This window comes from Mustela erminea, chromosome 19 (assembly GCF_009829155.1).
Source record: "Mustela erminea isolate mMusErm1 chromosome 19, mMusErm1.Pri, whole genome shotgun sequence".
NCBI classification, from domain to species: Eukaryota; Metazoa; Chordata; class Mammalia; order Carnivora; family Mustelidae; genus Mustela; species Mustela erminea.
This window is the reverse complement of record NC_045632.1, coordinates 51307509-51319119: the sequence shown is the minus strand read 5'-3', so window position 1 is coordinate 51319119 and position 11611 is coordinate 51307509. Positions and strand designations below refer to the sequence as shown.

The window sequence follows — 11611 nt, the reverse complement described above, 5'->3', positions numbered from 1 at the left end:
CATTCTCTACTTCACTTGCCTTTTCAGAGTAAATCAGAGTTAACTAAGGGATTAAGGCCTTTGCCTGCTTTCTTCTTCTTTCTTAAAGTCCACGAGGTTTGGAGTCTCTCTGTGAAGACCCCAGTATTTAAGCCCTTGATTTGGAGCTCTGAAGTTCACTTAATGATCTAGGAAATTCAGTCCCATTTTCAGGGCAAACAAATAAAGCACACACACACACCCCAAAAGTAGGAAAGCTCCTGCCTGTGTATGAGTGTGTGTGTGTGTGGGTGTGTGTGTGTGTGTGTGAGAGAGAGAGAGAGAGAGAGAGAGAGATGCCAGAGTCTACACACACTCAAGGTGTCTACACAGCTCAAGTGAAACTTGGGAATGGTTTGCTTACAGAGTATAGCAGGGATGGCCAAAGGGATGGTCCATGATCAGACAGAAAGCTTTCTTTTAGGATTTTGTGAATTCATCAGGAGTTACATTTTTGGGAAACACACCTTAGAATGGAAAGAAAATTAAGATGAATATTTCTGTAAGAATTAATGTAAAACATCAACTCCAGCTGTTTTGCAAATCCCCATCACCCAACACTTACTGCCTTGCAATTACCCCAAACACTTAAAAAATACTTTGAAAGAGAATATAGAAATAACAGAAGAATAGAATGAAAGACTTAGTATAGTTATTCTTACCTTAACAATGGGCTTTTTAGGACAAGTACTAGGAACCAGATAGGCTTTTGTATCAAAAGCAAGGGATGTCCATTATCTTTCTTTTTCTTTTTGAGACAGCATAAGATCAAGGGCTGATTGATTCCCTCTGGATCTTGGAAAACCAGTCTAATCTGTCTTCATTGCCTTCCTGTGAGAGCCTCTTTGTACCCTACCCATGGCTTAACACTGAAACAAGAACACTGATAAAGAAAAGTCTGACATGATTTAGCAATGTAAATGTGAAATAAAGAATAAAGAGTTTACTTACAATGCAGACTCCTTGTACTGACTGGGCAGTCTGTGAGTAGGCACTTCACAGCATCGTGGAAACAAGGTGAGCTGGGTTCAGGTTTGTATTTCACCCCGTTATCAGCTGTGCGCTATTGGGCAAGTCACCGAACCTGTCTGGGCCTGTTCTCACACAGAGCTAGGAATGCCTACTTCATAGGGCTGCTGGAAAGAGTAATTGAAGTCATAACTATAAGACCTTAGCACAATGCCTGGTGCTTAATGATAGGAATAGTATCAGCATCTGTAACATCCTTACTGTTGATTATAATAGTATGTACTCTCCATTCCATGGAGCACCAGATCTGTTTATTCTTCACAGCAAGCCTATGGGATAAATATTCTCTCCATTTACAGATGATTGAATCTGAGCCTCAGGAAAGTTAAGCGTACTTGTTCATCACTCAGATTCCAGTGGAATTGGAGTAGAATTTAAAATCTGTTTTAAATGACCCTGGAAGACCTCCCCTTTGACCTGGCCTGTGAAAAATGTGCTTTGATTGGAATAGGGGAAAGGATCAGTGCTTTATAACTGATCTTACGATTGATTGAAAATACTTTTTGCCAGCTTCTCAAATCCTTTCCTCTGAGAAGAGATTCTGAGTTACAGAAGAGTCGTGGAAAGCTAATGATTTCTCTTGGATCTTTGATCTGCGCTATCTTCTACCTAGATTTGTAAGAAAAGGCTGTCTTCTTTCTTCAAAATAAATCTATATTGTTTTAGACTCTTTTTCCTTTCAAGGAAGCCTCTGACACTTTTTGGATTTGTTTTCTTTTAGCCTGATTCTAAAACCTGTTCTTTCATTCCTTTAAATTAAAAGACTTTATTTTTTAGAAAAGTTTTAGATTTCTAGAAAACTTGAGCAGAAAGTGTGGAGAGGCTGCCTTTCCCCCTCCCCAGTTTCTCCTATTATTAGCATTCTGCAAAAAAAAACCAAAAACCAAAGAAAAAATATTGCATGTGTGTGGTATATTTTTTATAATTGATGAATGAATATTGATCTATTACTCTCCGTTAAAGCCTATAGTTTACATTAGGGTTCATCGTTTGTGTCGTACAGCTCCGTGCTTCTTAGCAAATAATTGTATAATGTCGTGCATCTACCATTACAGTAGCATCCAGAAGAGTTTTGCTGAAGTCCATGCTTTTAGTTCTAATTAAATATTTGAGGATTCATTTCTTCCCCAGCTGTACTGCCTGGCACCCCTCAGGACTCTCTCCTAGCTGCTCTAACCTGTTACTCTCTCCCTAGATGATCTTCCTTCTTCTCATGGCTTCACAGTCTCTGTCCGGGTCTCTTTCACATTTATCTCTCAGTCTGGGTCTCCTTCAAAGTCACAGTTCCAGTTGCCCATGTGACCCTTCCAGGTGGATGTCTCAGAGACATTTCAAACTCATGATGGTTAAAGCAAAATTCTGGATTCTTTCCCCCATTAACATCCCATAAATTTCAGAAAGCCTATTATTCCTGACTGTTCTCCAGAGCTGTTAATGTCCCAAACCCACTCAGGGGTTCATTTCTGAAAGCTAGGAATAATCTTTGTGCTTTGCCCACCTGCCCCCACCCCAGACCTTTGTCTGCAACACCCTTCCTTGCAGCCTTGTCAGCAGCAGCCTTGTCAGTAGAAACGTGTGGTTTCTGCTTCTATGTAGATGGTTCCTCTTTCCTGCCATCATCCATCCCATCTGAAGTCACCAAGAGCTCTTGTCCTGGTCCAGCTCAGCCCCTCTGCTCCTGCCCAGCTTAAGTGAATGCTCCACACATCACTAATGGGATCATTACTCACGGACTTAACACCTTCTAAATCTTTCCATTGTTCATAAGATGAAACCTGGACTTCTTTCTTTGTTTTCAGAGGACCTTCTACCTGGTGAGACCCACCTGGTTCCTCCTGGTGACTTTTTCCCTTCATGGAGACCCTTTGCCAACTTTGAATCATATTTTGTTCTGTCTTTCCATTCCCATTGTGCTTTTCCACATGATTTTTTTTTTCTGTTTCTATACTGTCACCTCTTCCCAAACTCAGACCCTTGGTGTGAGTCCAAATTAGTGCTACTTAGTGTATGACCAACTCTTTCTTGTCCTTCAGATCTGAACTTGAAGATCACCTTCTCACACGACTTCTTTATCTGCACAATGTAGCAAGGTCCTTCTCTGCCTTCTCCAAAAAGGTACCCTGCTTCTTTTATCGCCCTTTCATGGTTCGGTACCCATTTTAAAAATGAATTGATGTACTTGATTCACTGGTTGGACGTCAGTCTCTCCGGCTGGGATGTAAGCCCCCAGAGGGCAGGAGCCATGTCGGGCTAGCTGAGCTATGCATGCAGTACAGTGCTTGGCACAGTGTTTGCTCAACAACTATTAGCTAATGTGTGGGAGGGCGGTCTTGCTTTTGCTTCCCTCCTTTCCAGCCTCTGCTCTGAGACTCCAGCAATAATGCACTTGACCAAGGAAATAGCAGCTCAGCTCTTGGAAGAGTAAAGAGACAGACTAATCTGGCATAATAACACTTGACGTCATGCTAGGAAACCATCCTGCTCAGGACTGGGGAGAGGCTGACTGGCTTGCACGTGCTTGGCCCTGAGGCCAGACAAGGATAGAGCTGTCCTTTAACTTTTCTTTCTCCTGTTGAGATTCCAAGTCCAGTTCATCCTCCTTTAGGGAAAAACCACTGGAAACTACATGACTACAGGATTGGCTGGAAGAAGATGAGAGTTGGATCTGAGAATATTCTTAAGGTAAGGATTTTTGTCCCTGTCCCAAACGCTGATTGACATCAGACGTGGCCTTCACCCCCAGAACCTCAATAGGAATAGCAGGGTGGCGGGAAATGGCAATGATCTGGGAAAAAATCACATCAAGAACTACACACACATCGAAGGTAATGGGGGCGGGTGGCCCTGAACCCACCTTGTCCTTGGGGAAGGCAGGCCTCACTCAGTTTTCTTGGAGGCTAAACAATCCGTTTTTTGTGGAGTGGGATGATGTCACCCAGCTTGTCTCCTGGGCTGGACCAGGGCTTCTGAAAGGACTATTTAAGAAGAAGTACACATTTATAGCCAGGGAATAGGAACCATAAAAATACTGCCTTTAGTTGGAAAGCGTTTTGGTGAGGATTTACAAACTGTCACCAGAGTTTAAATTTCCCTAATAAATTGCTGTTTACAACACGTCTCCTGACCACCCTGTGTAATTGATGTGTTTATTCCACTGGTTGCTATTTTAAAGTTGCTCCGAGCTGCTGTTTTCCAGAGTGTCTAACCAACAAATCCATCGTCCTCCTTGCTGTTTGTCTGTTAATCTCCAAGTCTGAAATCTTTGAAGGCTGTGTTCAGAGATTCAAGGGCAGCATTTAGGGGAAGTGGTAGGGCTGAAGTTGGATATAGCAGAGATGAGGTTGAAATGCCTGAAGGAAAGATCAGTTATGGTGTCTGTGCAAGTTGTCTTATTTTTACTTAGGGCTATTACTTGTAGCTGTGACTGGCAAAGGTATCTGGGAGTTTGAAGAGACGGCTAAGGACAGGGTTTAGGGAGAGTTAAAAGCCCTTCTGTACCCCAGTGTTTATAGCTGCAATGGCCATGGTCGCCAGACTGTGGAAAGAACCAAGATGCCCTTCAGTGGACGAATGGATAAGGAAGATGTGGTCCATATACACTACGGAGTATTATGCCTCCATCAGAAAGGACGAATACCCAACTTTTGTAGCAGCATGGACGGGACTGGAAGAGATTATGCTGAGTGAAATAAATCAAGTAGAGAGAGTCAATTATCATATGGTTTCACTTATTTGTGGAGCATAACAAATAGCATGGAGGACAAGGGGAGTTAGAGAGGAGAAGGGAGTTGGGGCAAACTGGAAGGGGAGGTGAACCATGAGACACTATGGACTCTGAAAAACAATCTGAGGGTTTTGAAGGGGCAGGGGGTGGGAGGTCGGGGTACCAGGTGGTGGGTATTATAGAGGGCACGGATTGCATGGAGCACTGGGTGTGGTGCAAAAATAATGAATACTGTTATGCTGAAAATAAATAAAAAATAAATTTTTTAAAAAAAGCCCTGCTAAGATGGGGCAGCACTGAATATATATAAAGAGCAAGGACTCCAGTTAAAATTTCAGATCTGTTACTTTTTAGTTGTGTGATATGATCAGACTTTGCCGTTTCTCCTGACTGGGGTTTCCTGATCTCTCTTACGGAATGTTGAGAAACTTACAGCATGTGTGTAAAATGTAAGCCACACCTTAACGTAGGCTTCCCTAAAGACCCATCACATAGATGTATGAGGCATCATGTCTCCCTAAGGTCCTCACACTCATCCTTGCCCTGACCTCAGCCCGTAGATTTGACCCCATTTGAACTCATACTGAACATACTTTATCATTAAACTTCTCAACCTTTTTTTATTTTATGTATTTGTATCTCTCACATTTTTTTACCTTGGACATGTTTCTTGCCCTGTTCTCTGCTGATTTCCTAGACCAAAACTGTCCAGTAGAACTGCTTGATAGGCACGTGTGGCTAACAGCTGCCATATTAGATAGCACAATTTTAGTGCCTCACAAAATGAGTAATGTGGACATTTAATAAATGTCTATTACATGAAGTGGTTCAATTCCCTTTACTCCAGGAGAATTTGGAGTAAAGAGAATGGAAGTTTAGATCCAATTAATCTCATCATAACAATTGTGCTGGGATTTTTCCTGTAAATCCTATAAGGAAGGCATTGTTCTAGAGAGAGAAGGTGGACTTATCCCTAGCGAATGAAGTGAGCTTTCTAAGAATCTTCATCTTCTAGGTATTAGTCAAACTTGGTCTCCTCAAGAGGCACCCAGGTGGCTCAGATGGCTAGGTGTCTGCCTTTGGCTCAGGTCACAATCCTGGGGTCCTGGGATTGATCCCCCACATTGGGCTCCTTGCTCAGCAGGGAGTCTGCTTTTCACTCTCCCCCTGCCCCCCCAACCCTCGGCCGCTCACTTGCTCACTCTCTCAAGTAAATAAAATCTTAAGGACAGTATCTGTTGATACTATTTCTACCATTGCTCTAATTTCTTTGGGTTTTCCCTGATATTACAACAACCTCTGCCTGAGTTTCTTGGGTTCTACTCTAGGCCTGTGATAGCTCCTTCTCTGAGCTAGTTTCTAGTGTGGGATCTCAGCTTGACCCAGCCCCCCTCCCTCTTCTGGGACTGAGTGTACTTCGGGCTCCACCCCATCCTGCCTTCTCATGAGCCCTTCCAGACAGTGGTTCAGACCAGTGCATCCTTGGCCCTAACCCGAGTCCTCACCTCCCACAGCAACACACAGTATCAGAAAGTACACAAATGACACCGAACTGGGGTTGAATCATGGCTCTCATTTACCAGCTGTGTGACTGGGGCCCGCTCACTGATCTCTCTCAGCCTCGCATTCCTGTAAATTGGGGGTCATAATGACCATGTGCCACCATTGTTGGGAAGGTGAAAAAGATTCCCTGAAAACAGTCAGTATAGAGGCTGATATATAAGAGGTGCTTACTATGAGCATTTTCTATTGATAAATCAGTCCTTGTTATCACCGTCACTGTTATAATGTCCTAGCACTTACTGACTTCAATCTGAAGTCATTCCCTGCAGCCACCCAGTCTGCCCCCTTATAGTTAGCCCTCTGTCCCATCCTCCAAGCACCCACTATAGTGAACAGTTCTTTTTTTTTTTTTAAGGAAAGCAAACATTCCATTGGTCTGTTTTTCCTAGGTGTACCAACGTTTCAAATTTATTGTGAGTTTTGCCTGGCCCTGCTGCCAAGATGGTCCAAGCATACAAATAAGTCAGTATTCGCCTCCCTTCTCCTGGGAGCAAGGGCAACCCTCAGTGGAAAACCTTCCTAATTCCTCTCTGAAGGCCTCCCAAGTTTGGACCTGGTGGAAACAGTTTTCAGCCTTCAGGTAACTACAGCGAGGTCGTTGTTCCTTAGAATCCGAAGACGTGTGGACTCTGTATGTAGAGCAAGATGACTGCAGATTGCAGAACGAAACATTGAGAAAATCTGCCTTTCTGGGTATTAACTAATTTTCCAACTTTTAAGTCCATGACCATTTTACTGGTGGAAATTTAGTGATAGAACTAAAGCCATCTTGTGTTCCCCTTGAGCTGGCTCAGTTAAACAGTCAGGCTATTCTATCCGGTTTAAATGGGATAAGAAGGGATTGCCTTTTGGTTCTCTCTCCAGAAGGTGCTTCCTAAGGCTGAAAGAAATTGTCCTTGATGGGTTAGACCAAAGAAATTATGTCCACAATATCTGTTTCTCATAAAGAGTAGTAAAAAGCAACCAAATAGTTAAATGAATTACATGTACAAGGCATTACTTATATTTCTTTTGAGTCTGAGATAAATTAAGAGATAGAGGAAGAGAAGCGGCAGTTGGAGAGGATGGAGAGATCGAAACAGGTTTGGTACTGGACAGGTCAGTCTTAAAGTTTTCAGGAGACACTTGCTGGATTTATCTAGTTGATGGATAATAATAGTTGGACACTGGAATGAAGTTTAAAAGTTCTTTGAGAGAAATCAGTAATTTGTGAATAGCGAATCAATGATACATCAACAGTGGGGAACTGATAACGGGTCTGGATCCAGGATACTCTGATGGGGACGAGAAGAGGATCAGAGACAGACCCATAGCGTCCCAGATACTTAAGGGGTGGGTGGAGACAGGAAAGGGACTCAGTCATCAGAAAAGCTTGAGGAAAACTATGTTTCTCTTTATTGATTACACATCTTTTAAACCTAAGGTGAAGGTTCTTGGGGAGGAGAGAGGAGACAGAACTGGCAAATGTGTCAAAGAAGTAAAACAGGAAAAAGACTAAAATAAACATTGGTCTTGGCAGTTAGAAAAATGACTCCAGGCAATTTCTGTAAGGCATAAGGCATGGAAACCAGATTGCAGTGAGGAAAATAGTAAGTAGAATTTTAAAGTTAATTTTTTTTTAGTAGACTTTCTTTTTTTTAGGCTCACAGCAAAATTGAACTGAGGGCACAGGGATTTCCCGTATGCCCCCAATATTTGGCTCTGCTTGTTGGTTGGGGGCAGGAGAGGAAGGGGTTTATGGGTGCAAAGTGGGGGTACATTTGTCCCTCTGCAGTCTCCTGCCCCAGTCCCTGCTTCTCCCCCAGCCTCTTTGCAGACCCAGGTCTAGACCCACAATCTTCCATATCCCTCACTCTCAGTGCAGAAATGTGCTGGCCACGGGGCCACACACATCCATGCCCACAGGCTGTTGGGCCGAAGGTGTGCCCACCACAAGCTCTGTGTGGAAATGGTAGGGGTGTGGGGAGGGGGTTAAGGCTGAAGACTCTGGAAAGAGACCACCTTGGTTTGAATCCTGGCTCTATGACTTCTCAGCTGTGTGCCCCTGCTACAGTGTCTCCTATCACATAGGAAGAGAAGGTGCAACGGTACCCAGCTCCTAGGTAGAGCTGAGGTCAGTGAATACCTACAACATGCTGCCAGCAGTGTCTGTCCAACAGCAAATGCTAGCAATGTCCATTAAACAGATGGGAATGTTGAGTGGTTCTGATCCTTGAAGCTTGAGTTTCTTGAGGTCCTAAAACTTGAGTGAAGTTTTTGTCTGTCAGGATGGGACTAATTGTCCATTTGGTGAGTTGTCCTAGAGCCTCTTCTGGGAACCTGGCCTGACTCTTCCCTAATACAGTAGGGCAGTAGGAGGCTGGCTGATGACTCAGGGGAAGGCTACTCTGCATGGTGTGGAAGTGTTGGATGGGTCTGCAATAGCCACAGGTTTGCACCTGCTACTCTGCCAACAATCCAGGTTATTGCACATCATTTTAATGGACACATAGTTCATGTGCCTCACTTTACTGAACTCGTGCTGATTGTTTAACTAACTTCCAGTTTTTCCTTTATTATAAAGGTTGAGATCTACATCTTTGTGTATACATCTATATTTTTTTTTATGCTCTAGATTATTTTCTTAGACACCCTGATGTATAAATGGATTTACTGAAGGGCAGCATAGTCTAATGCTGGACTACACAGACTGGAGTCTGGATTCTTGAGATCAAATGTAGATCCTACTACTGATAGCTGATCTCACCCCCCCCCAATCTTGGTTTCCCCATCTATAATATAGGGGATGATAGTAGTATTTATTTTTCTTTTTTTATTATTAAAAAATAAGGTTTATTTATTTTATTTATCAGAGAGAGAGAGAGGAAGCACTGAGGGAGAAGCAGGCCCCCCGCTGAGCAAGGTGCCCAATGAGGGACTCGATCCCAGGATCCTGGGATCATGACCTGAGCTAAATGTAGACGCTTAACCAATTGAGCCACCCCGCCTTCCCCAAAAGTAGAATTTAGCTTAAATTAATACTTGTAAAGCACTTACTTAAAAACAACATTTAGCCCATAGTAAGCGTTCGTAAGTAATACTTAATATTACTGAGCCAAAGGGGATGAATATTTTAAGATTCTTGATACATATTGCAAAGTATATTTGATGGTAAAGAGGAGAAGGCCTTAGCTTGTCTCCTTCCTAGGAGGAGTAAATAGTGATGAGGTTGGGGGAGATACTAGGAGGATCAGTTTTAAGACACAGATTAGGCCATGTGGCCTAGCAGGCAAAGTCACTGATTCTTTAAGGGGTTTCACATGGGATGGCTAGCTCTTTCTCTTTGCTTCCTCCAAAGAGCATTTCTTCTCGTCTCTTTACTTCTCTGTAATATTCAACTGGACGGGTGGTGGTGAGGTCCTGAGATGTGGGTTTGGGCTAAGAGAGATACAGAAGCTCCTAAATTTGGGGGAAGATTCTGTGTTCTAGCCCAGTACCCTGTGGAGTGCTCTGTGGAGTTTGAGCCGAGTCAGTCCTGGGTTTCCATTCTCCACTGTCCTTCATGCATGAAGGAGGAGGGTTGTGTGGGCCAAGGCACGATTCAGGTAATTCTGTGCTCACTGGCCATACGTAATATCATCTAATAAGGCCCCAAATGCCATCATCATACAGAGCTCTATTTAAAAATGGATGTGCCCATTTTCCCACCAGGGAAAAAAAAAAAGTATATAAGAAGACGATTTCAACGTTACATCTTTTCTTAGAGATGTGGAGAAGTTCCTCAGGTTATGGAGCAACATGGTGGCTTACTGGAGAGCCCTACTGGTGTCTTGGAAACACTGCTCTTTTTCTCAGAGGTGAAAGCTTTTAGGGCTTTAGAATATGAACCAGCTTTTCTTTGCTTTCAGGAAACCACCAGCACATCCATTTTGAATGTCTGGTAAACAGTGAAGGAGTCAGTGTTTTAGGAGTGTCTGCTTTTCATCTCAGGAGACTTTTTCAGCTTCTGTTTTTCCCCGATGAGTAGAGAAGGGCCGTCCAATTTGCACTGGATGCTGGTTTTTGCTGTAGGGTTCCTTCCAGTAGAAACCAGACAGGAAATATTCCCAGAGCCTAGTTGTTTGGGTGTGGAGACAGCAAGTCCAGGGGACAGGCTGATGTCTCTGAAAGACCCACATTCACTATGCCCACTTCCTTCTATAATTTATTTCTGTCCAGGGGGACTAGGCTACCCTCCAAAATATATACCAGATATCTGGGATTGCAGTTGAAAACCCACTGCTTGCCTGGAGTATGCCTTGTTGGAAATAAAAGAGCAAACAGTCCTGGCTTTGCCTACTGACAATTTAAGAGTAAGTAAAAGAATTATTTCTCCAACCAAAAATGGAAGAGGATTACTCAAAGGGGATTAATATATTGGACTTCTAAGCCATCATTAAAATTCTGCTGTAAAAGGATATTGAGCGACGTGGAAAATGGCCGTAGTATATTTCTAAAGAGGAAGAAGCAATTATAAGCCAGAATTTATGGTTTATATATACGATTAATGGAGACATTTGTGTGCTGAGATTATGGCATTTGTTTCCTTTTATTTTCTAAGCTTTCTGCATAAATCATACATCATATTTAAAGGTAAACATTTTTTGAAGTATAACATATGTACAGAAATGTGCCCAAATTGCAACTATACAGCTTTCTGATTCTTCATAAAATTTACATCTGGCCGTGCTACCAGTACCTAGGTAAAGCAAGCAGAACATCTCCAGAAGCTTCTTGAGCCCTGTCCTAGTCCCTATTCCTTCATGCAGTGGCTGTGAAAGATGTCAGCTAGCCTAGCTCAGCTGTTTCCCAGAATCCCTTTCCCTGTGTATTTTGAGTTATGGTGACACACCAGATTCCCCTGCAGAATACCCGCAGCATCGAAGGAGGGGGCAGTGAGAGACTGATCAGGGTTCTGGCGTGTGCTCACGGGTTCTGACTTGTCTTCCTTCTCTCACTTTACCTCCATCTTCCCTTCCCCACTGGTGGCCCTGTGGACCTCAGGCGTGAAGACTACAGCCTTACAGAGACGTTTAACTAATTTCTATTGTTATATAAAGTCAAATCCTACAGTAATCTCCTTGATTTTTTTTATGATTTTATTTATTTATTTGAGAGAGAAAGAACATGTGCACAAACAGGGAGGAGGGGCAGAAGAAGAGGGAGAAGCAGACTCCCTGCTGAGCAGGAAGCCCCACTGTGTGGTGGGGCTCCATTCCAGGACTACTGGACCATGACCTGAGCCAAATGCAGACTTAA

The 11611-nt window shown here is 43.1% G+C and overlaps 1 long non-coding RNA gene across 1 annotated transcript in view; it reads left to right on the top strand.

Moving 5' to 3' along the window:
• LOC116580301 overlaps window positions 1-11611 on the top strand; it is an 80957-nt gene that overhangs the window by 36853 nt on the left and 32493 nt on the right. The gene's annotated exons all lie outside the window — the stretch shown is intronic.